The sequence below is a fragment of the Chiloscyllium plagiosum genome, unplaced genomic scaffold (assembly GCF_037043375.1).
Source record: "Chiloscyllium plagiosum isolate Xiang-an unplaced genomic scaffold, Cpla_swu_hap1 HiC_scaffold_27, whole genome shotgun sequence".
NCBI lineage: Eukaryota > Metazoa > Chordata > Chondrichthyes > Orectolobiformes > Hemiscylliidae > Chiloscyllium > Chiloscyllium plagiosum.
The window spans coordinates 55,135,188-55,162,460 of NW_028270165.1; the positions used below are offsets into that span (position 1 = coordinate 55,135,188).

Genomic DNA, 27,273 nt, shown 5'->3' on the forward strand with positions numbered 1-27,273 from the left:
CCTCTTGAACCAGCTGAGTCTTGCTCAGAGTGAAGTATAGTTGACATTGAACAGGCTGGGGCTGTTTTCTCTGCAACGTCGGAGGCTGAAGGGTGACTTTATGGAGGTTTACAAAATTATGAGGGGCATGGATAGGATAAATAGGCAAAGTCTTTTCCCTGGGGTCGGGGAGTCAAGAACTAGAGGGCATAGATTTAGGGTGAGAGGGGAAAGATATAAAAGAGACCTAAGCGGCAACATTTTCACGCAGAGGGTAGTGCGTGCATGGAATGAGCTGCCAGAGAAAGTGGCGGAGGCTGGTACAAATGCAACATTTAAGTGGCGTTTGGATGGATATATGAATAGGAAGGGTTTGGAGGTATATGGGCCGGGTGCTGGCAGGTGGGACTAGATTGGGGTGGGATATCTGGTCGGCATGGACGGGTTGGACCGAAGGGTCTGTTTCCATGCTGTACATCTCTATGACTCTATGAACAGCTGCTTCTCATTCTGTCCCCAGGAACAGGGCCCTCTCTACTGGCAGAAAATTAAACCGTTTTCTTTCTAAACTTTTCTCTGACACCGGACTGACCAGTGACAAGCATTACCCTCCTCAACATAGGGTACAGAGAACAGGAGAAGACCCCGCAGACCTCCACGAGTGTGTCATCTCAACTGTGCATTTTGGGCCAGTATATCAATGTGAAATATTTACGTCGAAGATTTTTGGAAAGCAGATGAGAAGGCGAGGTGCACAACAAGCTGCTAAAGACAACATTGAGTGAATAGGAAAGATGGTTTCCCTTCTGGGTTATGCTCCCATCACGCACCGGCAGACATATCACCCACAAGCAAATATTAACTCTGTCTAAATTGCCACATTCTGTTTTTGCGAACCGTGATTTCACTCAGAAGCACAATTTACTCGCTCCCTCCTGAATATCCTTCCAGACTCGAACATACCTTCCAGGTGAAGCAGCACTTCACCTGCACATTTGCCGCAACCTAGTCTCCTGCATTCGCCGCTCATAGTGTCGTGTCCCCAACCGAGCATGAAGTATAATCTGGATGACTGCTTCGCAGAACACCTCGGTTCTGCCCGCAAAAAACGGACCTGAGCTTCTGCTTTCCTGCCACTTTAACACGCCACCCTGTTCCCTGGCCAAAATCTCTGTCTCAGGCTTGCAGCAGTGCTCCAGCAAAGCTCAGCTCCAGATGGAAGAACAACGCCTCATATTCCACTTCAAAACCCTACAGCCCTCCGGTCTTCAAGATCGAGTTGCACGATTTTAGGGCCTGAAATCCCCCATATCCTTGACCCCTACCACACACATACGAGTCCCTTGTTATCACATAGTCTGCTACGACACACTACTTATTGTTAGCCACGAACGCTCTCCATTAACAGTTATTCACCCTCCCACACGGATCGTTATTCACTCCTTTGTCCCTCCTATTGTTCTCTCTCTGAGCTGGCGGGAAAGAGAGCAATGTACACTGGAGACTCTGAGCCAGCTGAAACTTGCTCAGTGTGAAATACATTCTACTTTGCTCCAAGAATTGCAAGCAGCAAAGAGTTTCCAGGACATCTGCTTGTCATTCACGTCGGAACCGGCGTGGCGAATTACTGCAGGGAAGGCACGAAACCGCAAGGCATGCGTTTCAACTTTATCAGCTCATTGGCATCTCAGAGAAGTGGTTTTGCGGTTCAGTTCATAGGAAACCACCGAAGAACAGGAGAAGACCACTCAGACCTCCAAAAGCCCGTCACTTGAACGGTGTGAGTTTCGCCATACTATATGGTATGATACGGGGCATTCAGACAGTCAGGAAGTCTTTTGAAAGGCAAGATGCCAAACGGAGTCCCATCGCAAAGGCAAGTCGCTCAAGGAGACAGTGAACAATAGCAGAGGATGGTTTCGATCCATCGACCTCTGGGTTATGGGCCCAGCACGCTCCCGCTGCGCCACTCTGCTCTTATGCACAGTTCCGTTTTCCACAGGTCCCTTTAGCCTTTCGTCTGACGAGACTGTTGTCAAAGATCTCCACTGCTGTCGTCTTATATGGTGTTGCGCAGACGTATGGAGGCTGTGTAAATATAAACTTTTTCTAACTTCCCACATTCTGTTGGTCGAACTGTGATTTCACTCTGAATAGACGCCATGCGGCCCACCTTCGCTCTGCTGGGTCGACACAGTAAGTAAACGTGGGTCTCTATTCGTATCATTCTCTTGCCTTCTCCATGTAATTCTGCACATTGTTACTTTAAACATGACCACCGAATTCCCGTTTGCGTCTCATGAATCTGCCTCTTTGTCAGTGTCAGTTAGGGATTTACTGACCCCAATCACTCCCTGTACGAAAGCGTTCTCTCTAATGTCACTTTTGGTTCTTTTCCTCATGACTTTAAATCTCCGCCGAATCGTTGCCGATCCTTTCAGGCGTGGGAGCATTTTGACTACATTACTTTCTCTGTCTCGACTTCGCGTAACTTGGAAAGCTTCAATGGGGCCAGATTTCAAACTTCGGATCTCCGAAGAGAGCTATCCCAAATTTCCAATCCACCCTCATCGCTGACATCCCTCAAACACCGCAACCTCCAATCATTACACTTCGCTGCTTTCTGTCCCATTGGTTCTCCAGGGAGCCCAACCTCGTTTAACGAACGTACTTTTTGAGAAAATGGAAGAGGCACTTTTGCACAAGGCATAAACCGCGGGCTCGTCCGGGATTTGAACCCGGGACCTCTCGCAAATCTACGTCGACGAAGACCCAAAGCGAGAATCATACCCCTAGACCAACGAGCCAGACAGCAAGCGCGCTTCCACCCCACCCCCCGCTCTACCTCTTGAACCAGCTGAGTCTTGCTCAGAGTGAAGTATAGTTGACATTGAACAGGCTGGGGCTGTTTTCTCTGCAACGTCGGAGGCTGAAGGGTGACTTTATGGAGGTTTACAAAATTATGAGGGGCATGGATAGGATAAATAGGCAAAGTCTTTTCCCTGGGGTCGGGGAGTCAAGAACTAGAGGGCATAGATTTAGGGTGAGAGGGGAAAGATATAAAAGAGACCTAAGCGGCAACATTTTCACGCAGAGGGTAGTGCGTGCATGGAATGAGCTGCCAGAGAAAGTGGCGGAGGCTGGTACAAATGCAACATTTAAGTGGCGTTTGGATGGATATATGAATAGGAAGGGTTTGGAGGTATATGGGCCGGGTGCTGGCAGGTGGGACTAGATTGGGGTGGGATATCTGGTCGGCATGGACGGGTTGGACCGAAGGGTCTGTTTCCATGCTGTACATCTCTATGACTCTATGAACAGCTGCTTCTCATTCTGTCTCTGAGCTGCCGTTTGCCCGTCCCCAGGAACAGGGCCCTCTCTACTGGCAGAAAATTAAACCGTTTTCTTTCTAAACTTTTCTCTGACACCGGACTGACCAGTGACAAGCATTACCCTCCTCAACATAGGGTACAGAGAACAGGAGAAGACCCCGCAGACCTCCACGAGTGTGTCATCTCAACTGTGCATTTTGGGCCAGTATATCAATGTGAAATATTTACGTCGAAGATTTTTGGAAAGCAGATGAGAAGGCGAGGTGCACAACAAGCTGCTAAAGACAACATTGAGTGAATAGGAAAGATGGTTTCCCTTCTGGGTTATGCTTCCATCACGCACCGGCAGACATATCACCCACAAGCAAATATTAACTCTGTCTAAATTGCCACATTCTGTTTTTGCGGACCGTGATTTCACTCAGAAGCACAATTTACCCGCTCCCTCCTGAATATCCTTCCAGACTCGAACATACCTTCCAGGTGAAGCAGCACTTCACCTGCACATTTGCCGCAACCTAGTCTCCTGCATTCGCCGCTCATAGTGTCGTGTCCCCAACCGAGCATGAAGTATAATCTGGATGACTGCTTCGCAGAACACCTCGGTTCTGCCCGCAAAAAACGGACCTGAGCTTCTGCTTTCCTGCCACTTTAACACGCCACCCTGTTCCCTGGCCAAAATCTCTGTCTCAGGCTTGCAGCAGTGCTCCAGCAAAGCTCAGCTCCAGATGGAAGAACAACGCCTCATATTCCACTTCAAAACCCTACAGCCCTCCGGTCTTCAAGATCGAGTTGCACGATTTTAGGGCCTGAAATCCCCCATATCCTTGACCCCTACCACACACATACGAGTCCCTTGTTATCACATAGTCTGCTACGACACACTACTTATTGTTAGCCACGAACGCTCTCCATTAACAGTTATTCACCCTCCCACACGGATCGTTATTCACTCCTTTGTCCCTCCTATTGTTCTCTCTCTGAGCTGGCGGGAAAGAGAGCAATGTACACTGGAGACTCTGAGCCAGCTGAAACTTGCTCAGTGTGAAATACATTCTACTTTGCTCCAAGAATTGCAAGCAGCAAAGAGTTTCCAGAACATCTGCTTGTCATTCACGTCGGAACCGGCGTGGCGAATTACTGCAGGGAAGGCACGAGTTTCAACTTTATCAGCTCATTGGCATCTCAGAGAAGTGGTTTTGCGGTTCAGTTCATAGGAAACCACCGAAGAACAGGAGAAGACCACTCAGACCTCCAAAAGCCCGTCACTTGAACGGTGTGAGTTTCGCCATACTATATGGTATGATACGGGGCATTCAGACAGTCAGGAAGTCTTTTGAAAGGCAAGATGCCAAACGGAGTCCCATCGCTCAAGGAGACAGTGAACAATAGCAGAGGATGGTTTCGATCCATCGACCGCTGGGTTATGGGCCCAGCACGCTCCCGCTGCGCCACTCTGCTCTTATGCACAGTTCCGTTTTCCACAGGTCCCTTTAGCCTTTCGTCTGACGAGACTGTTGTCAAAGATCTCCACTGCTGTCGTCTTATATGGTGTTGCGCAGACGTATGGAGGCTGTGTAAATATAAACTTTTTCTAACTTCCCACATTCTGTTGGTCGAACTGTGATTTCACTCTGAATAGACGCCATGCGGCCCACCTTCGCTCTGCTGGTTCGACACAGTAAGTAAACGTGGGTCTCTATTCGTATCATTCTCTTGCCTTCTCCATGTAATTCTGCACATTGTTACTTTAAACATGACCACCGAATTCCCGTTTGCGTCTCATGAATCTGCCTCTTTGTCAGTGTCAGTTAGGGATTTACTGACCCCAATCACTCCCTGTACGAAAGCGTTCTCCCTAATGTCACTTTTGGTTCTTTTCCTCATGACTTTAAATCTCTGCCGAATCGTTGCCGATCCTTTCAGGCGTGGGAGCATTTTGACTACATTACTTTCTCTGTCTCGACTTCGCGTAACTTGGAAAGCTTCAATGGGGCCAGATTTCAAACTTCGGATCTCCGAAGAGAGCTATCCCAAATTTCCAATCCACCCTCATCGCTGACATCCCTCAAACACCGCAACCTCCAATCATTACACTTCGCTGCTTTCTGTCCCATTGGTTCTCCAGGGAGCCCAACCTCGTTTAACGAACGTACTTTTTGAGAAAATGGAAGAGGCACTTTTGCACAAGGCATAAACCGCGGGCTCGTCCGGGATTTGAACCCGGGACCTCTCGCAAATCTACGTCGACGAAGACCCAAAGCGAGAATCATACCCCTAGACCAACGAGCCAGACAGCAAGTGCGCTTCCACCCCACCCCCCGCTCTACCTCTTGAACCAGCTGAGTCTTGCTCAGAGTGAAGTATAGTTGACATTGAACAGGCTGGGGCTGTTTTCTCTGCAACGTCGGAGGCTGAAGGGTGACTTTATGGAGGTTTACAAAATTATGAGGGGCATGGATAGGATAAATAGGCAAAGTCTTTTCCCTGGGGTCGGGGAGTCAAGAACTAGAGGGCATAGATTTAGGGTGAGAGGGGAAAGATATAAAAGAGACCTAAGCGGCAACATTTTCACGCAGAGGGTAGTGCGTGCATGGAATGAGCTGCCAGAGAAAGTGGCGGAGGCTGGTACAAATGCAACATTTAAGTGGCGTTTGGATGGATATATGAATAGGAAGGGTTTGGAGGTATATGGGCCGGGTGCTGGCAGGTGGGACTAGATTGGGGTGGGATATCTGGTCGGCATGGACGGGTTGGACCGAAGGGTCTGTTTCCATGCTGTACATCTCTATGACTCTATGAACAGCTGCTTCTCATTCTGTCTCTGAGCTGCCGTTTGCCCGTCCCCAGGAACAGGGCCCTCTCTACTGGCAGAAAATTAAACCGTTTTCTTTCTAAACTTTTCTCTGACACCGGACTGACCAGTGACAAGCATTACCCTCCTCAACATAGGGTACAGAGAACAGGAGAAGACCCCGCAGACCTCCACGAGTGTGTCATCTCAACTGTGCATTTTGGGCCAGTATATCAATGTGAAATATTTACGTCGAAGATTTTTGGAAAGCAGATGAGAAGGCGAGGTGCACAACAAGCTGCTAAAGACAACATTGAGTGAATAGGAAAGATGGTTTCCCTTCTGGGTTATGCTCCCATCACGCACCGGCAGACATATCACCCACAAGCAAATATTAACTCTGTCTAAATTGCCACATTCTGTTTTTGCGAACCGTGATTTCACTCAGAAGCACAATTTACCCGCTCCCTCCTGAATATCCTTCCAGACTCGAACATACCTTCCAGGTGAAGCAGCACTTCACCTGCACATTTGCCGCAACCTAGTCTCCTGCATTCGCCGCTCATAGTGTCGTGTCCCCAACCGAGCATGAAGTATAATCTGGATGACTGCTTCGCAGAACACCTCGGTTCTGCCCGCAAAAAACGGACCTGAGCTTCTGCTTTCCTGCCACTTTAACACGCCACCCTGTTCCCTGGCCAAAATCTCTGTCTCAGGCTTGCAGCAGTGCTCCAGCAAAGCTCAGCTCCAGATGGAAGAACAACGCCTCATATTCCACTTCAAAACCCTACAGCCCTCCGGTCTTCAAGATCGAGTTGCACGATTTTAGGGCCTGAAATCCCCCATATCCTTGACCCCTACCACACACATACGAGTCCCTTGTTATCACATAGTCTGCTACGACACACTACTTATTGTTAGCCACGAACGCTCTCCATTAACAGTTATTCACCCTCCCACACGGATCGTTATTCACTCCTTTGTCCCTCCTATTGTTCTCTCTCTGAGCTGGCGGGAAAGAGAGCAATGTACACTGGAGACTCTGAGCCAGCTGAAACTTGCTCAGTGTGAAATACATTCTACTTTGCTCCAAGAATTGCAAGCAGCAAAGAGTTTCCAGAACATCTGCTTGTCATTCACGTCGGAACCGGCGTGGCGAATTACTGCAGGGAAGGCACGAAACCGCAAGGCATGCGTTTCAACTTTATCAGCTCATTGGCATCTCAGAGAAGTGGTTTTGCGGTTCAGTTCATAGGAAACCACCGAAGAACAGGAGAAGACCACTCAGACCTCCAAAAGCCCGTCACTTGAACGGTGTGAGTTTCGCCATACTATATGGTATGATACGGGGCATTCAGACAGTCAGGAAGTCTTTTGAAAGGCAAGATGCCAAACGGAGTCCCATCGCAAAGGCAAGTCGCTCAAGGAGACAGTGAACAATAGCAGAGGATGGTTTCGATCCATCGACCTCTGGGTTATGGGCCCAGCACGCTCCCGCTGCGCCACTCTGCTCTTATGCACAGTTCCGTTTTCCACAGGTCCCTTTAGCCTTTCGTCTGACGAGACTGTTGTCAAAGATCTCCACTGCTGTCGTCTTATATGGTGTTGCGCAGACGTATGGAGGCTGTGTAAATATAAACTTTTTCTAACTTCCCACATTCTGTTGGTCGAACTGTGATTTCACTCTGAATAGACGCCATGCGGCCCACCTTCGCTCTGCTGGGTCGACACAGTAAGTAAACGTGGGTCTCTATTCGTATCATTCTCTTGCCTTCTCCATGTAATTCTGCACATTGTTACTTTAAACATGACCACCGAATTCCCGTTTGCGTCTCATGAATCTGCCTCTTTGTCAGTGTCAGTTAGGGATTTACTGACCCCAATCACTCCCTGTACGAAAGCGTTCTCCCTAATGTCACTTTTGGTTCTTTTCCTCATGACTTTAAATCTCCGCCGAATCGTTGCCGATCCTTTCAGGCGTGGGAGCATTTTGACTACATTACTTTCTCTGTCTCGACTTCGCGTAACTTGGAAAGCTTCAATGGGGCCAGATTTCAAACTTCGGATCTCCGAAGAGAGCTATCCCAAATTTCCAATCCACCCTCATCGCTGACATCCCTCAAACACCGCAACCTCCAATCATTACACTTCGCTGCTTTCTGTCCCATTGGTTCTCCAGGGAGCCCAACCTCGTTTAACGAACGTACTTTTTGAGAAAATGGAAGAGGCACTTTTGCACAAGGCATAAACCGCGGGCTCGTCCGGGATTTGAACCCGGGACCTCTCGCAAATCTACGTCGACGAAGACCCAAAGCGAGAATCATACCCCTAGACCAACGAGCCAGACAGCAAGCGCGCTTCCACCCCACCCCCCGCTCTACCTCTTGAACCAGCTGAGTCTTGCTCAGAGTGAAGTATAGTTGACATTGAACAGGCTGGGGCTGTTTTCTCTGCAACGTCGGAGGCTGAAGGGTGACTTTATGGAGGTTTACAAAATTATGAGGGGCATGGATAGGATAAATAGGCAAAGTCTTTTCCCTGGGGTCGGGGAGTCAAGAACTAGAGGGCATAGATTTAGGGTGAGAGGGGAAAGATATAAAAGAGACCTAAGCGGCAACATTTTCACGCAGAGGGTAGTGCGTGCATGGAATGAGCTGCCAGAGAAAGTGGCGGAGGCTGGTACAAATGCAACATTTAAGTGGCGTTTGGATGGATATATGAATAGGAAGGGTTTGGAGGTATATGGGCCGGGTGCTGGCAGGTGGGACTAGATTGGGGTGGGATATCTGGTCGGCATGGACGGGTTGGACCGAAGGGTCTGTTTCCATGCTGTACATCTCTATGACTCTATGAACAGCTGCTTCTCATTCTGTCTCTGAGCTGCCGTTTGCCCGTCCCCAGGAACAGGGCCCTCTCTACTGGCAGAAAATTAAACCGTTTTCTTTCTAAACTTTTCTCTGACACCGGACTGACCAGTGACAAGCATTACCCTCCTCAACATAGGGTACAGAGAACAGGAGAAGACCCCGCAGACCTCCACGAGTGTGTCATCTCAACTGTGCATTTTGGGCCAGTATATCAATGTGAAATATTTACGTCGAAGATTTTTGGAAAGCAGATGAGAAGGCGAGGTGCACAACAAGCTGCTAAAGACAACATTGAGTGAATAGGAAAGATGGTTTCCCTTCTGGGTTATGCTCCCATCACGCACCGGCAGACATATCACCCACAAGCAAATATTAACTCTGTCTAAATTGCCACATTCTGTTTTTGCGAACCGTGATTTCACTCAGAAGCACAATTTACCCGCTCCCTCCTGAATATCCTTCCAGACTCGAACATACCTTCCAGGTGAAGCAGCACTTCACCTGCACATTTGCCGCAACCTAGTCTCCTGCATTCGCCGCTCATAGTGTCGTGTCCCCAACCGAGCATGAAGTATAATCTGGATGACTGCTTCGCAGAACACCTCGGTTCTGCCCGCAAAAAACGGACCTGAGCTTCTGCTTTCCTGCCACTTTAACACGCCACCCTGTTCCCTGGCCAAAATCTCTGTCTCAGGCTTGCAGCAGTGCTCCAGCAAAGCTCAGCTCCAGATGGAAGAACAACGCCTCATATTCCACTTCAAAACCCTACAGCCCTCCGGTCTTCAAGATCGAGTTGCACGATTTTAGGGCCTGAAATCCCCCATATCCTTGACCCCTACCACACACATACGAGTCCCTTGTTATCACATAGTCTGCTACGACACACTACTTATTGTTAGCCACGAACGCTCTCCATTAACAGTTATTCACCCTCCCACACGGATCGTTATTCACTCCTTTGTCCCTCCTATTGTTCTCTCTCTGAGCTGGCGGGAAAGAGAGCAATGTACACTGGAGACTCTGAGCCAGCTGAAACTTGCTCAGTGTGAAATACATTCTACTTTGCTCCAAGAATTGCAAGCAGCAAAGAGTTTCCAGAACATCTGCTTGTCATTCACGTCGGAACCGGCGTGGCGAATTACTGCAGGGAAGGCACGAAACCGCAAGGCATGCGTTTCAACTTTATCAGCTCATTGGCATCTCAGAGAAGTGGTTTTGCGGTTCAGTTCATAGGAAACCAACGAAGAACAGGAGAAGACCACTCAGACCTCCAAAAGCCCGTCACTTGAACGGTGTGAGTTTCGCCATACTATATGGTATGATACGGGGCATTCAGACAGTCAGGAAGTCTTTTGAAAGGCAAGATGCCAAACGGAGTCCCATCGCAAAGGCAAGTCGCTCAAGGAGACAGTGAACAATAGCAGAGGATGGTTTCGATCCATCGACCTCTGGGTTATGGGCCCAGCACGCTCCCGCTGCGCCACTCTGCTCTTATGCACAGTTCCGTTTTCCACAGGTCCCTTTAGCCTTTCGTCTGACGAGACTGTTGTCAAAGATCTCCACTGCTGTCGTCTTATATGGTGTTGCGCAGACGTATGGAGGCTGTGTAAATATAAACTTTTTCTAACTTCCCACATTCTGTTGGTCGAACTGTGATTTCACTCTGAATAGACGCCATGCGGCCCACCTTCGCTCTGCTGGGTCGACACAGTAAGTAAACGTGGGTCTCTATTCGTATCATTCTCTTGCCTTCTCCATGTAATTCTGCACATTGTTACTTTAAACATGACCACCGAATTCCCGTTTGCGTCTCATGAATCTGCCTCTTTGTCAGTGTCAGTTAGGGATTTACTGACCCCAATCACTCCCTGTACGAAAGCGTTCTCCCTAATGTCACTTTTGGTTCTTTTCCTCATGACTTTAAATCTCCGCCGAATCGTTGCCGATCCTTTCAGGCGTGGGAGCATTTTGACTACATTACTTTCTCTGTCTCGACTTCGCGTAACTTGGAAAGCTTCAATGGGGCCAGATTTCAAACTTCGGATCTCCGAAGAGAGCTATCCCAAATTTCCAATCCACCCTCATCGCTGACATCCCTCAAACACCGCAACCTCCAATCATTACACTTCGCTGCTTTCTGTCCCATTGGTTCTCCAGGGAGCCCAACCTCGTTTAACGAACGTACTTTTTGAGAAAATGGAAGAGGCACTTTTGCACAAGGCATAAACCGCGGGCTCGTCCGGGATTTGAACCCGGGACCTCTCGCAAATCTACGTCGACGAAGACCCAAAGCGAGAATCATACCCCTAGACCAACGAGCCAGACAGCAAGCGTGCTTCCACCCCACCCCCCGCTCTACCTCTTGAACCAGCTGAGTCTTGCTCAGAGTGAAGTATAGTTGACATTGAACAGGCTGGGGCTGTTTTCTCTGCAACGTCGGAGGCTGAAGGGTGACTTTATGGAGGTTTACAAAATTATGAGGGGCATGGATAGGATAAATAGGCAAAGTCTTTTCCCTGGGGTCGGGGAGTCAAGAACTAGAGGGCATAGATTTAGGGTGAGAGGGGAAAGATATAAAAGAGACCTAAGCGGCAACATTTTCACGCAGAGGGTAGTGCGTGCATGGAATGAGCTGCCAGAGAAAGTGGCGGAGGCTGGTACAAATGCAACATTTAAGTGGCGTTTGGATGGATATATGAATAGGAAGGGTTTGGAGGTATATGGGCCGGGTGCTGGCAGGTGGGACTAGATTGGGGTGGGATATCTGGTCGGCATGGACGGGTTGGACCGAAGGGTCTGTTTCCATGCTGTACATCTCTATGACTCTATGAACAGCTGCTTCTCATTCTGTCTCTGAGCTGCCGTTTGCCCGTCCCCAGGAACAGGGCCCTCTCTACTGGCAGAAAATTAAACCGTTTTCTTTCTAAACTTTTCTCTGACACCGGACTGACCAGTGACAAGCATTACCCTCCTCAACATAGGGTACAGAGAACAGGAGAAGACCCCGCAGACCTCCACGAGTGTGTCATCTCAACTGTGCATTTTGGGCCAGTATATCAATGTGAAATATTTACGTCGAAGATTTTTGGAAAGCAGATGAGAAGGCGAGGTGCACAACAAGCTGCTAAAGACAACATTGAGTGAATAGGAAAGATGGTTTCCCTTCTGGGTTATGCTCCCATCACGCACCGGCAGACATATCACCCACAAGCAAATATTAACTCTGTCTAAATTGCCACATTCTGTTTTTGCGAACCGTGATTTCACTCAGAAGCACAATTTACCCGCTCCCACCTGAATATCCTTCCAGACTCGAACATACCTTCCAGGTGAAGCAGCACTTCACCTGCACATTTGCCGCAACCTAGTCTCCTGCATTCGCCGCTCATAGTGTCGTGTCCCCAACCGAGCATGAAGTATAATCTGGATGACTGCTTCGCAGAACACCTCGGTTCTGCCCGCAAAAAACGGACCTGAGCTTCTGCTTTCCTGCCACTTTAACACGCCACCCTGTTCCCTGGCCAAAATCTCTGTCTCAGGCTTGCAGCAGTGCTCCAGCAAAGCTCAGCTCCAGATGGAAGAACAACGCCTCATATTCCACTTCAAAACCCTACAGCCCTCCGGTCTTCAAGATCGAGTTGCACGATTTTAGGGCCTGAAATCCCCCATATCCTTGACCCCTACCACACACATACGAGTCCCTTGTTATCACATAGTCTGCTACGACACACTACTTATTGTTAGCCACGAACGCTCTCCATTAACAGTTATTCACCCTCCCACACGGATCGTTATTCACTCCTTTGTCCCTCCTATTGTTCTCTCTCTGAGCTGGCGGGAAAGAGAGCAATGTACACTGGAGACTCTGAGCCAGCTGAAACTTGCTCAGTGTGAAATACATTCTACTTTGCTCCAAGAATTGCAAGCAGCAAAGAGTTTCCAGAACATCTGCTTGTCATTCACGTCGGAACCGGCGTGGCGAATTACTGCAGGGAAGGCACGAAACCGCAAGGCATGCGTTTCAACTTTATCAGCTCATTGGCATCTCAGAGAAGTGGTTTTGCGGTTCAGTTCATAGGAAACCAACGAAGAACAGGAGAAGACCACTCAGACCTCCAAAAGCCCGTCACTTGAACGGTGTGAGTTTCGCCATACTATATGGTATGATACGGGGCATTCAGACAGTCAGGAAGTCTTTTGAAAGGCAAGATGCCAAACGGAGTCCCATCGCAAAGGCAAGTCGCTCAAGGAGACAGTGAACAATAGCAGAGGATGGTTTCGATCCATCGACCTCTGGGTTATGGGCCCAGCACGCTCCCGCTGTGCCACTCTGCTCTTATGCACAGTTCCGTTTTCCACAGGTCCCTTTAGCCTTTCGTCTGACGAGACTGTTGTCAAAGATCTCCACTGCTGTCGTCTTATATGGTGTTGCGCAGACGTATGGAGGCTGTGTAAATATAAACTTTTTCTAACTTCCCACATTCTGTTGGTCGAACTGTGATTTCACTCTGAATAGACGCCATGCGGCCCACCTTCGCTCTGCTGGGTCGACACAGTAAGTAAACGTGGGTCTCTATTCGTATCATTCTCTTGCCTTCTCCATGTAATTCTGCACATTGTTACTTTAAACATGACCACCGAATTCCCGTTTGCGTCTCATGAATCTGCCTCTTTGTCAGTGTCAGTTAGGGATTTACTGACCCCAATCACTCCCTGTACGAAAGCGTTCTCCCTAATGTCACTTTTGGTTCTTTTCCTCATGACTTTAAATCTCCGCCGAATCGTTGCCGATCCTTTCAGGCGTGGGAGCATTTTGACTACATTACTTTCTCTGTCTCGACTTCGCGTAACTTGGAAAGCTTCAATGGGGCCAGATTTCAAACTTCGGATCTCCGAAGAGAGCTATCCCAAATTTCCAATCCACCCTCATCGCTGACATCCCTCAAACACCGCAACCTCCAATCATTACACTTCGCTGCTTTCTGTCCCATTGGTTCTCCAGGGAGCCCAACCTCGTTTAACGAACGTACTTTTTGAGAAAATGGAAGAGGCACTTTTGCACAAGGCATAAACCGCGGGCTCGTCCGGGATTTGAACCCGGGACCCCTCGCAAATCTACGTCGACGAAGACCCAAAGCGAGAATCATACCCCTAGACCAACGAGCCAGACAGCAAGCGCGCTTCCACCCCACCCCCCGCTCTACCTCTTGAACCAGCTGAGTCTTGCTCAGAGTGAAGTATAGTTGACATTGAACAGGCTGGGGCTGTTTTCTCTGCAACGTCGGAGGCTGAAGGGTGACTTTATGGAGGTTTACAAAATTATGAGGGGCATGGATAGGATAAATAGGCAAAGTCTTTTCCCTGGGGTCGGGGAGTCAAGAACTAGAGGGCATAGATTTAGGGTGAGAGGGGAAAGATATAAAAGAGACCTAAGCGGCAACATTTTCACGCAAAGGGTAGTGCGTGCATGGAATGAGCTGCCAGAGAAAGTGGCAGAGGCTGGTACAAATGCAACATTTAAGTGGCGTTTGGATGGATATATGAATAGGAAGGGTTTGGAGGTATATGGGCCGGGTGCTGGCAGGTGGGACTAGATTGGGGTGGGATATCTGGTCGGCATGGACGGGTTGGACCGAAGGGTCTGTTTCCATGCTGTACATCTCTATGACTCTATGAACAGCTGCTTCTCATTCTGTCTCTGAGCTGCCGTTTGCCCGTCCCCAGGAACAGGGCCCTCTCTACTGGCAGAAAATTAAACCGTTTTCTTTCTAAACTTTTCTCTGACACCGGACTGACCAGTGACAAGCATTACCCTCCTCAACATAGGGTACAGAGAACAGGAGAAGACCCCGCAGACCTCCACGAGTGTGTCATCTCAACTGTGCATTTTGGGCCAGTATATCAATGTGAAATATTTACGTCGAAGATTTTTGGAAAGCAGATGAGAAGGCGAGGTGCACAACAAGCTGCTAAAGACAACATTGAGTGAATAGGAAAGATGGTTTCCCTTCTGGGTTATGCTCCCATCACGCACCGGCAGACATATCACCCACAAGCAAATATTAACTCTGTCTAAATTGCCACATTCTGTTTTTGCGAACCGTGATTTCACTCAGAAGCACAATTTACTCGCTCCCTCCTGAATATCCTTCCAGACTCGAACATACCTTCCAGGTGAAGCAGCACTTCACCTGCACATTTGCCGCAACCTAGTCTCCTGCATTCGCCGCTCATAGTGTCGTGTCCCCAACCGAGCATGAAGTATAATCTGGATGACTGCTTCGCAGAACACCTCGGTTCTGCCCGCAAAAAACGGACCTGAGCTTCTGCTTTCCTGCCACTTTAACACGCCACCCTGTTCCCTGGCCAAAATCTCTGTCTCAGGCTTGCAGCAGTGCTCCAGCAAAGCTCAGCTCCAGATGGAAGAACAACGCCTCATATTCCACTTCAAAACCCTACAGCCCTCCGGTCTTCAAGATCGAGTTGCACGATTTTAGGGCCTGAAATCCCCCATATCCTTGACCCCTACCACACACATACGAGTCCCTTGTTATCACATAGTCTGCTACGACACACTACTTATTGTTAGCCACGAACGCTCTCCATTAACAGTTATTCACCCTCCCACACGGATCGTTATTCACTCCTTTGTCCCTCCTATTGTTCTCTCTCTGAGCTGGCGGGAAAGAGAGCAATGTACACTGGAGACTCTGAGCCAGCTGAAACTTGCTCAGTGTGAAATACATTCTACTTTGCTCCAAGAATTGCAAGCAGCAAAGAGTTTCCAGGACATCTGCTTGTCATTCACGTCGGAACCGGCGTGGCGAATTACTGCAGGGAAGGCACGAAACCGCAAGGCATGCGTTTCAACTTTATCAGCTCATTGGCATCTCAGAGAAGTGGTTTTGCGGTTCAGTTCATAGGAAACCAACGAAGAACAGGAGAAGACCACTCAGACCTCCAAAATCCCGTCACTTGAACGGTGTGAGTTTCGCCATACTATATGGTATGATACGGGGCATTCAGACAGTCAGGAAGTCTTTTGAAAGGCAAGATGCCAAACGGAGTCCCATCGCAAAGGCAAGTCGCTCAAGGAGACAGTGAACAATAGCAGAGGATGGTTTCGATCCATCGACCTCTGGGTTATAGGCCCAGCACGCTCCCGCTGCGCCACTCTGCTCTTATGCACAGTTCCGTTTTCCACAGGTCCCTTTAGCCTTTCGTCTGACGAGACTGTTGTCAAAGATCTCCACTGCTGTCGTCTTATATGGTGTTGCGCAGACGTATGGAGGCTGTGTAAATATAAACTTTTTCTAACTTCCCACATTCTGTTGGTCGAACTGTGATTTCAATCTGAATAGACGCCATGCGGCCCACCTTCGCTCTGCTGGGTCGACACAGTAAGTAAACGTGGGTCTCTATTCGTATCATTCTCTTGCCTTCTCCATGTAATTCTGCACATTGTTACTTTAAACATGACCACCGAATTCCCGTTTGCGTCTCATGAATCTGCCTCTTTGTCAGTGTCAGTTAGGGATTTACTGACCCCAATCACTCCCTGTACGAAAGCGTTCTCCCTAATGTCACTTTTGGTTCTTTTCCTCATGACTTTAAATCTCCGCCGAATCGTTGCCGATCCTTTCAGGCGTGGGAGCATTTTGACTACATTACTTTCTCTGTCTCGACTTCGCGTAACTTGGAAAGCTTCAATGGGGCCAGATTTCAAACTTCGGATCTCCGAAGAGAGCTATCCCAAATTTCCAATCCACCCTCATCGCTGACATCCCTCAAACACCGCAACCTCCAATCATTACACTTCGCTGCTTTCTGTCCCATTGGTTCTCCAGGGAGCCCAACCTCGTTTAACGAACGTACTTTTTGAGAAAATGGAAGAGGCACTTTTGCACAAGGCATAAACCGCGGGCTCGTCCGGGATTTGAACCCGGGACCTCTCGCAAATCTACGTCGACGAAGACCCAAAGCGAGAATCATACCCCTAGACCAACGAGCCAGACAGCAAGCGCGCTTCCACCCCACCCCCCGCTCTACCTCTTGAACCAGCTGAGTCTTGCTCAGAGTGAAGTACAGTTGACATTGAACAGGCTGGGGCTGTTTTCTCTGCAACGTCGGAGGCTGAAGGGTGACTTTATGGAGGTTTACAAAATTATGAGGGGCATGGATAGGATAAATAGGCAAAGTCTTTTCCCTGGGGTCGGGGAGTCAAGAACTAGAGGGCATAGATTTAGGGTGAGAGGGGAAAGATATAAAAGAGACCTAAGCGGCAACATTTTCACGCAGAGGGTAGTGCGTGCATGGAATGAGCTGCCAGAGAAAGTGGCGGAGGCTGGTACAAATGCAACATTTAAGTGGCGTTTGGATGGATATATGAATAGGAAGGGTTTGGAGGTATATGGGCCGGGTGCTGGCAGGTGGGACTAGATTGGGGTGGGATATCTGGTCGGCATGGACGGGTTGGACCGAAGGGTCTGTTTCCATGCTGTACATCTCTATGACTCTATGAACAGCTGCTTCTCATTCTGTCTCTGAGCTGCCGTTTGCCCGTCCCCAGGAACAGGGCCCTCTCTACTGGCAGAAAATTAAACCGTTTTCTTTCTAAACTTTTCTCTGACACCGGACTGACCAGTGACAAGCATTACCCTCCTCAACATAGGGTACAGAGAACAGGAGAAGACCCCGCAGACCTCCACGAGTGTGTCATCTCAACTGTGCATTTTGGGCCAGTATATCAATGTGAAATATTTACGTCGAAGATTTTTGGAAAGCAGATGAGAAGGCGAGGTGCACAACAAGCTGCTAAAGACAACATTGAGTGAATAGGAAAGATGGTTTCCCTTCTGGGTTATGCTCCCATCACGCACCGGCAGACATATCACCCACAAGCAAATATTAACTCTGTCTAAATTGCCACATTCTGTTTTTGCGAACCGTGATTTCACTCAGAAGCACAATTTACTCGCTCCCTCCTGAATATCCTTCCAGACTCGAACATACCTTCCAGGTGAAGCAGCACTTCACCTGCACATTTGCCGCAACCTAGTCTCCTGCATTCGCCGCTCATAGTGTCGTGTCCCCAACCGAGCATGAAGTATAATCTGGATGACTGCTTCGCAGAACACCTCGGTTCTGCCCGCAAAAAACGGACCTGAGCTTCTGCTTTCCTGCCACTTTAACACGCCACCCTGTTCCCTGGCCAAAATCTCTGTCTCAGGCTTGCAGCAGTGCTCCAGCAAAGCTCAGCTCCAGATGGAAGAACAACGCCTCATATTCCACTTCAAAACCCTACAGCCCTCCGGTCTTCAAGATCGAGTTGCACGATTTTAGGGCCTGAAATCCCCCATATCCTTGACCCCTACCACACACATACGAGTCCCTTGTTATCACATAGTCTGCTACGACACACTACTTATTGTTAGCCACGAACGCTCTCCATTAACAGTTATTCATCCTCCCACACGGATCGTTATTCACTCCTTTGTCCCTCCTATTGTTCTCTCTCTGAGCTGGCGGGAAAGAGAGCAATGTACACTGGAGACTCTGAGCCAGCTGAAACTTGCTCAGTGTGAAATACATTCTACTTTGCTCCAAGAATTGCAAGCAGCAAAGAGTTTCCAGAACATCTGCTTGTCATTCACGTCGGAACCGGCGTGGCGAATTACTGCAGGGAAGGCACGAAACCGCAAGGCATGCGTTTCAACTTTATCAGCTCATTGGCATCTCAGAGAAGTGGTTTTGCGGTTCAGTTCATAGGAAACCAACGAAGAACAGGAGAAGACCACTCAGACCTCCAAAAGCCCGTCACTTGAACGGTGTGAGTTTCGCCATACTATATGGTATGATACGGGGCATTCAGACAGTCAGGAAGTCTTTTGAAAGGCAAGATGCCAAACGGAGTCCCATCGCTCAAGGAGACAGTGAACAATAGCAGAGGATGGTTTCGATCCATCGACCGCTGGGTTATGGGCCCAGCACGCTCCCGCTGCGCCACTCTGCTCTTATGCGCAGTTCCGTTTTCCACAGGTCCCTTTAGCCTTTCGTCTGACGAGACTGTTGTCAAAGATCTCCACTGCTGTCGTCTTATATGGTGTTGCGCAGACGTATGGAGGCTGTGTAAATATAAACTTTTTCTAACTTCCCACATTCTGTTGGTCGAACTGTGATTTCACTCTGAATAGACGCCATGCGGCCCACCTTCGCTCTGCTGGGTCGACACAGTAAGTAAACGTGGGTCTCTATTCGTATCATTCTCTTGCCTTCTCCATGTAATTCTGCACATTGTTACTTTAAACATGACCACCGAATTCCCGTTTGCGTCTCATGAATCTGCCTCTTTGTCAGTGTCAGTTAGGGATTTACTGACCCCAATCACTCCCTGTACGAAAGCGTTCTCCCTAATGTCACTTTTGGTTCTTTTCCTCATGACTTTAAATCTCCGCCGAATCGTTGCCGATCCTTTCAGGCGTGGGAGCATTTTGACTACATTACTTTCTCTGTCTCGACTTCGCGTAACTTGGAAAGCTTCAATGGGGCCAGATTTCAAACTTCGGATCTCCGAAGAGAGCTATCCCAAATTTCCAATCCACCCTCATCGCTGACATCCCTCAAACACCGCAACCTCCAATCATTACACTTCGCTGCTTTCTGTCCCATTGGTTCTCCAGGGAGCCCAACCTCGTTTAACGAACGTACTTTTTGAGAAAATGGAAGAGGCACTTTTGCACAAGGCATAAACCGCGGGCTCGTCCGGGATTTGAACCCGGGACCTCTCGCAAATCTACGTCGACGAAGACCCAAAGCGAGAATCATACCCCTAGACCAACGAGCCAGACAGCAAGCGCGCTTCCACCCCACCCCCCGCTCTACCTCTTGAACCAGCTGAGTCTTGCTCAGAGTGAAGTATAGTTGACATTGAACAGGCTGGGGCTGTTTTCTCTGCAACGTCGGAGGCTGAAGGGTGACTTTATGGAGGTTTACAAAATTATGAGGGGCATGGATAGGATAAATAGGCAAAGTCTTTTCCCTGGGGTCGGGGAGTCAAGAACTAGAGGGCATAGATTTAGGGTGAGAGGGGAAAGATATAAAAGAGACCTAAGCGGCAACATTTTCACGCAGAGGGTAGTGCGTGCATGGAATGAGCTGCCAGAGAAAGTGGCGGAGGCTGGTACAAATGCAACATTTAAGTGGCGTTTGGATGGATATATGAATAGGAAGGGTTTGGAGGTATATGGGCCGGGTGCTGGCAGGTGGGACTAGATTGGGGTGGGATATCTGGTCGGCATGGACGGGTTGGACCGAAGGGTCTGTTTCCATGCTGTACATCTCTATGACTCTATGAACAGCTGCTTCTCATTCTGTCTCTGAGCTGCCGTTTGCCCGTCCCCAGGAACAGGGCCCTCTCTACTGGCAGAAAATTAAACCGTTTTCTTTCTAAACTTTTCTCTGACACCGGACTGACCAGTGACAAGCATTACCCTCCTCAACATAGGGTACAGAGAACAGGAGAAGACCCCGCAGACCTCCACGAGTGTGTCATCTCAACTGTGCATTTTGGGCCAGTATATCAATGTGAAATATTTACGTCGAAGATTTTTGGAAAGCAGATGAGAAGGCGAGGTGCACAACAAGCTGCTAAAGACAACATTGAGTGAATAGGAAAGATGGTTTCCCTTCTGGGTTATGCTCCCATCACGCACCGGCAGACATATCACCCACAAGCAAATATTAACTCTGTCTAAATTGCCACATTCTGTTTTTGCGAACCGTGATTTCACTCAGAAGCACAATTTACTCGCTCCCTCCTGAATATCCTTCCAGACTCGAACATACCTTCCAGGTGAAGCAGCACTTCACCTGCACATTTGCCGCAACCTAGTCTCCTGCATTCGCCGCTCATAGTGTCGTGTCCCCAACCGAGCATGAAGTATAATCTGGATGACTGCTTCGCAGAACACCTCGGTTCTGCCCGCAAAAAACGGACCTGAGCTTCTGCTTTCCTGCCACTTTAACACGCCACCCTGTTCCCTGGCCAAAATCTCTGTCTCAGGCTTGCAGCAGTGCTCCAGCAAAGCTCAGCTCCAGATGGAAGAACAACGCCTCATATTCCACTTCAAAACCCTACAGCCCTCCGGTCTTCAAGATCGAGTTGCACGATTTTAGGGCCTGAAATCCCCCATATCCTTGACCCCTACCACACACATACGAGTCCCTTGTTATCACATAGTCTGCTACGACACACTACTTATTGTTAGCCACGAACGCTCTCCATTAACAGTTATTCACCCTCCCACACGGATCGTTATTCACTCCTTTGTCCCTCCTATTGTTCTCTCTCTGAGCTGGCGGGAAAGAGAGCAATGTACACTGGAGACTCTGAGCCAGCTGAAACTTGCTCAGTGTGAAATACATTCTACTTTGCTCCAAGAATTGCAAGCAGCAAAGAGTTTCCAGAACATCTGCTTGTCATTCACGTCGGAACCGGCGTGGCGAATTACTGCAGGGAAGGCACGAAACCGCAAGGCATGCGTTTCAACTTTATCAGCTCATTGGCATCTCAGAGAAGTGGTTTTGCGGTTCAGTTCATAGGAAACCAACGAAGAACAGGAGAAGACCACTCAGACCTCCAAAAGCCCGTCACTTGAACGGTGTGAGTTTCGCCATACTATATGGTATGATACGGGGCATTCAGACAGTCAGGAAGTCTTTTGAAAGGCAAGATGCCAAACGGAGTCCCATCGCTCAAGGAGACAGTGAACAATAGCAGAGGATGGTTTCGATCCATCGACCGCTGGGTTATGGGCCCAGCACGCTCCCGCTGCGCCACTCTGCTCTTATGCGCAGTTCCGTTTTCCACAGGTCCCTTTAGCCTTTCGTCTGACGAGACTGTTGTCAAAGATCTCCACTGCTGTCGTCTTATATGGTGTTGCGCAGACGTATGGAGGCTGTGTAAATATAAACTTTTTCTAACTTCCCACATTCTGTTGGTCGAACTGTGATTTCACTCTGAATAGACGCCATGCGGCCCACCTTCGCTCTGCTGGGTCGACACAGTAAGTAAACGTGGGTCTCTATTCGTATCATTCTCTTGCCTTCTCCATGTAATTCTGCACATTGTTACTTTAAACATGACCACCGAATTCCCGTTTGCGTCTCATGAATCTGCCTCTTTGTCAGTGTCAGTTAGGGATTTACTGACCCCAATCACTCCCTGTACGAAAGCGTTCTCCCTAATGTCACTTTTGGTTCTTTTCCTCATGACTTTAAATCTCCGCCGAATCGTTGCCGATCCTTTCAGGCGTGGGAGCATTTTGACTACATTACTTTCTCTGTCTCGACTTCGCGTAACTTGGAAAGCTTCAATGGGGCCAGATTTCAAACTTCGGATCTCCGAAGAGAGCTATCCCAAATTTCCAATCCACCCTCATCGCTGACATCCCTCAAACACCGCAACCTCCAATCATTACACTTCGCTGCTTTCTGTCCCATTGGTTCTCCAGGGAGCCCAACCTCGTTTAACGAACGTACTTTTTGAGAAAATGGAAGAGGCACTTTTGCACAAGGCATAAACCGCGGGCTCGTCCGGGATTTGAACCCGGGACCTCTCGAAAATCTACGTCGACGAAGACCCAAAGCGAGAATCATACCCCTAGACCAACGAGCCAGACAGCAAGCGTGCTTCCACCCCACCCCCCGCTCTACCTCTTGAACCAGCTGAGTCTTGCTCAGAGTGAAGTATAGTTGACATTGAACAGGCTGGGGCTGTTTTCTCTGCAACGTCGGAGGCTGAAGGGTGACTTTATGGAGGTTTACAAAATTATGAGGGGCATGGATAGGATAAATAGGCAAAGTCTTTTCCCTGGGGTCGGGGAGTCAAGAACTAGAGGGCATAGATTTAGGGTGAGAGGGGAAAGATATAAAAGAGACCTAAGCGGCAACATTTTCACGCAGAGGGTAGTGCGTGCATGGAATGAGCTGCCAGAGAAAGTGGCGGAGGCTGGTACAAATGCAACATTTAAGTGGCGTTTGGATGGATATATGAATAGGAAGGGTTTGGAGGTATATGGGCCGGGTGCTGGCAGGTGGGACTAGATTGGGGTGGGATATCTGGTCGGCATGGACGGGTTGGACCGAAGGGTCTGTTTCCATGCTGTACATCTCTATGACTCTATGAACAGCTGCTTCTCATTCTGTCTCTGAGCTGCCGTTTGCCCGTCCCCAGGAACAGGGCCCTCTCTACTGGCAGAAATTTAAACCGTTTTCTTTCTAAACTTTTCTCTGACACCGGACTGACCAGTGACAAGCATTACCCTCCTCAACATAGGGTACAGAGAACAGGAGAAGACCCCGCAGACCTCCACGAGTGTGTCATCTCAACTGTGCATTTTGGGCCAGTATATCAATGTGAAATATTTACGTCGAAGATTTTTGGAAAGCAGATGAGAAGGCGAGGTGCACAACAAGCTGCTAAAGACAACATTGAGTGAATAGGAAAGATGGTTTCCCTTCTGGGTTATGCTCCCATCACGCACCGGCAGACATATCACCCACAAGCAAATATTAACTCTGTCTAAATTGCCACATTCTGTTTTTGCGAACCGTGATTTCACTCAGAAGCACAATTTACCCGCTCCCTCCTGAATATCCTTCCAGACTCGAACATACCTTCCAGGTGAAGCAGCACTTCACCTGCACATTTGCCGCAACCTAGTCTCCTGCATTCGCCGCTCATAGTGTCGTGTCCCCAACCGAGCATGAAGTATAATCTGGATGACTGCTTCGCAGAACACCTCGGTTCTGCCCGCAAAAAACGGACCTGAGCTTCTGCTTTCCTGCCACTTTAACACGCCACCCTGTTCCCTGGCCAAAATCTCTGTCTCAGGCTTGCAGCAGTGCTCCAGCAAAGCTCAGCTCCAGATGGAAGAACAACGCCTCATATTCCACTTCAAAACCCTACAGCCCTCCGGTCTTCAAGATCGAGTTGCACGATTTTAGGGCCTGAAATCCCCCATATCCTTGACCCCTACCACACACATACGAGTCCCTTGTTATCACATAGTCTGCTACGACACACTACTTATTGTTAGCCACGAACGCTCTCCATTAACAGTTATTCACCCTCCCACACGGATCGTTATTCACTCCTTTGTCCCTCCTATTGTTCTCTCTCTGAGCTGGCGGGAAAGAGAGCAATGTACACTGGAGACTCTGAGCCAGCTGAAACTTGCTCAGTGTGAAATACATTCTACTTTGCTCCAAGAATTGCAAGCAGCAAAGAGTTTCCAGAACATCTGCTTGTCATTCACGTCGGAACCGGCGTGGCGAATTACTGCAGGGAAGGCACGAAACCGCAAGGCATGCGTTTCAACTTTATCAGCTCATTGGCATCTCAGAGAAGTGGTTTTGCGGTTCAGTTCATAGGAAACCAACGAAGAACAGGAGAAGACCACTCAGACCTCCAAAAGCCCGTCACTTGAACGGTGTGAGTTTCGCCATACTATATGGTATGATACGGGGCATTCAGACAGTCAGGAAGTCTTTTGAAAGGCAAGATGCCAAACGGAGTCCCATCGCAAAGGCAAGTCGCTCAAGGAGACAGTGAACAATAGCAGAGGATGGTTTCGATCCATCGACCTCTGGGTTATGGGCCCAGCACGCTCCCGCTGCGCCACTCTGCTCTTATGCACAGTTCCGTTTTCCACAGGTCCCTTTAGCCTTTCGTCTGACGAGACTGTTGTCAAAGATCTCCACTGCTGTCGTCTTATATGGTGTTGCGCAGACGTATGGAGGCTGTGTAAATATAAACTTTTTCTAACTTCCCACATTCTGTTGGTCGAACTGTGATTTCACTCTGAATAGACGCCATGCGGCCCACCTTCGCTCTGCTGGGTCGACACAGTAAGTAAACGTGGGTCTCTATTCGTATCATTCTCTTGCCTTCTCCATGTAATTCTGCACATTGTTACTTTAAACATGACCACCGAATTCCCGTTTGCGTCTCATGAATCTGCCTCTTTGTCAGTGTCAGTTAGGGATTTACTGACCCCAATCACTCCCTGTACGAAAGCGTTCTCCCTAATGTCACTTTTGGTTCTTTTCCTCATGACTTTAAATCTCCGCCGAATCGTTGCCGATCCTTTCAGGCGTGGGAGCATTTTGACTACATTACTTTCTCTGTCTCGACTTCGCGTAACTTGGAAAGCTTCAATGGGGCCAGATTTCAAACTTCGGATCTCCGAAGAGAGCTATCCCAAATTTCCAATCCACCCTCATCGCTGACATCCCTCAAACACCGCAACCTCCAATCATTACACTTCGCTGCTTTCTGTCCCATTGGTTCTCCAGGGAGCCCAACCTCGTTTAACGAACGTACTTTTTGAGAAAATGGAAGAGGCACTTTTGCACAAGGCATAAACCGCGGGCTCGTCCGGGATTTGAACCCGGGACCTCTCGCAAATCTACGTCGACGAAGACCCAAAGCGAGAATCATACCCCTAGACCAACGAGCCAGACAGCAAGCGCGCTTCCACCCCACCCCCCGCTCTACCTCTTGAACCAGCTGAGTCTTGCTCAGAGTGAAGTATAGTTGACATTGAACAGGCTGGGGCTGTTTTCTCTGCAACGTCGGAGGCTGAAGGGTGACTTTATGGAGGTTTACAAAATTATGAGGGGCATGGATAGGATAAATAGGCAAAGTCTTTTCCCTGGGGTCGGGGAGTCAAGAACTAGAGGGCATAGATTTAGGGTGAGAGGGGAAAGATATAAAAGAGACCTAAGCGGCAACATTTTCACGCAAAGGGTAGTGCGTGCATGGAATGAGCTGCCAGAGAAAGTGGCAGAGGCTGGTACAAATGCAACATTTAAGTGGCGTTTGGATGGATATATGAATAGGAAGGGTTTGGAGGTATATGGGCCGGGTGCTGGCAGGTGGGACTAGATTGGGGTGGGATATCTGGTCGGCATGGACGGGTTGGACCGAAGGGTCTGTTTCCATGCTGTACATCTCTATGACTCTATGAACAGCTGCTTCTCATTCTGTCTCTGAGCTGCCGTTTGCCCGTCCCCAGGAACAGGGCCCTCTCTACTGGCAGAAAATTAAACCGTTTTCTTTCTAAACTTTTCTCTGACACCGGACTGACCAGTGACAAGCATTACCCTCCTCAACATAGGGTACAGAGAACAGGAGAAGACCCCGCAGACCTCCACGAGTGTGTCATCTCAACTGTGCATTTTGGGCCAGTATATCAATGTGAAATATTTACGTCGAAGATTTTTGGAAAGCAGATGAGAAGGCGAGGTGCACAACAAGCTGCTAAAGACAACATTGAGTGAATAGGAAAGATGGTTTCCCTTCTGGGTTATGCTCCCATCACGCACCGGCAGACATATCACCCACAAGCAAATATTAACTCTGTCTAAATTGCCACATTCTGTTTTTGCGAACCGTGATTTCACTCAGAAGCACAATTTACTCGCTCCCTCCTGAATATCCTTCCAGACTCGAACATACCTTCCAGGTGAAGCAGCACTTCACCTGCACATTTGCCGCAACCTAGTCTCCTGCATTCGCCGCTCATAGTGTCGTGTCCCCAACCGAGCATGAAGTATAATCTGGATGACTGCTTCGCAGAACACCTCGGTTCTGCCCGCAAAAAACGGACCTGAGCTTCTGCTTTCCTGCCACTTTAACACGCCACCCTGTTCCCTGGCCAAAATCTCTGTCTCAGGCTTGCAGCAGTGCTCCAGCAAAGCTCAGCTCCAGATGGAAGAACAACGCCTCATATTCCACTTCAAAACCCTACAGCCCTCCGGTCTTCAAGATCGAGTTGCACGATTTTAGGGCCTGAAATCCCCCATATCCTTGACCCCTACCACACACATACGAGTCCCTTGTTATCACATAGTCTGCTACGACACACTACTTATTGTTAGCCACGAACGCTCTCCATTAACAGTTATTCACCCTCCCACACGGATCGTTATTCACTCCTTTGTCCCTCCTATTGTTCTCTCTCTGAGCTGGCGGGAAAGAGAGCAATGTACACTGGAGACTCTGAGCCAGCTGAAACTTGCTCAGTGTGAAATACATTCTACTTTGCTCCAAGAATTGCAAGCAGCAAAGAGTTTCCAGAACATCTGCTTGTCATTCACGTCGGAACCGGCGTGGCGAATTACTGCAGGGAAGGCACGAAACCGCAAGGCATGCGTTTCAACTTTATCAGCTCATTGGCATCTCAGAGAAGTGGTTTTGCGGTTCAGTTCATAGGAAACCAACGAAGAACAGGAGAAG

At 48.8% G+C, this 27,273-nt stretch overlaps 1 protein-coding gene and 10 non-coding genes across 11 annotated transcripts in view; 1 reads left to right on the plus strand and 10 right to left on the minus strand.

Annotated features, from left to right (window-relative positions):
• LOC148144133 (uncharacterized) overlaps nucleotides 1-27,273 on the plus strand; it is a 278,667-nt gene that overhangs the window by 142,164 nt on the left and 109,230 nt on the right.
• Nucleotides 2,697-2,786, minus strand: trnap-ugg (transfer RNA proline (anticodon UGG)). Its single transcript is given in 2 exon segments — nucleotides 2,697-2,732; nucleotides 2,751-2,786. It is a non-coding gene; the product is annotated as a tRNA-Pro (tRNA).
• On the minus strand, nucleotides 5,514-5,603 carry trnap-ugg (transfer RNA proline (anticodon UGG)). Its single transcript is given in 2 exon segments — nucleotides 5,514-5,549; nucleotides 5,568-5,603. It is a non-coding gene; the product is annotated as a tRNA-Pro (tRNA).
• Nucleotides 8,359-8,448, minus strand: trnap-ugg (transfer RNA proline (anticodon UGG)). The gene is given in 2 exon segments: nucleotides 8,359-8,394; nucleotides 8,413-8,448. It is a non-coding gene; the product is annotated as a tRNA-Pro (tRNA).
• On the minus strand, nucleotides 11,204-11,293 carry trnap-ugg (transfer RNA proline (anticodon UGG)). The gene is given in 2 exon segments: nucleotides 11,204-11,239; nucleotides 11,258-11,293. It is a non-coding gene; the product is annotated as a tRNA-Pro (tRNA).
• On the minus strand, nucleotides 14,049-14,138 carry trnap-ugg (transfer RNA proline (anticodon UGG)). Its single transcript is given in 2 exon segments — nucleotides 14,049-14,084; nucleotides 14,103-14,138. It is a non-coding gene; the product is annotated as a tRNA-Pro (tRNA).
• Nucleotides 16,081-16,152, minus strand: trnai-uau (transfer RNA isoleucine (anticodon UAU)). Its single transcript has one exon. It is a non-coding gene; the product is annotated as a tRNA-Ile (tRNA).
• trnap-ugg (transfer RNA proline (anticodon UGG)) lies at nucleotides 16,894-16,983 on the minus strand. The gene is given in 2 exon segments: nucleotides 16,894-16,929; nucleotides 16,948-16,983. It is a non-coding gene; the product is annotated as a tRNA-Pro (tRNA).
• On the minus strand, nucleotides 19,726-19,815 carry trnap-ugg (transfer RNA proline (anticodon UGG)). The gene is given in 2 exon segments: nucleotides 19,726-19,761; nucleotides 19,780-19,815. It is a non-coding gene; the product is annotated as a tRNA-Pro (tRNA).
• On the minus strand, nucleotides 22,558-22,647 carry trnap-ugg (transfer RNA proline (anticodon UGG)). Its single transcript is given in 2 exon segments — nucleotides 22,558-22,593; nucleotides 22,612-22,647. It is a non-coding gene; the product is annotated as a tRNA-Pro (tRNA).
• Nucleotides 25,403-25,492, minus strand: trnap-ugg (transfer RNA proline (anticodon UGG)). The gene is given in 2 exon segments: nucleotides 25,403-25,438; nucleotides 25,457-25,492. It is a non-coding gene; the product is annotated as a tRNA-Pro (tRNA).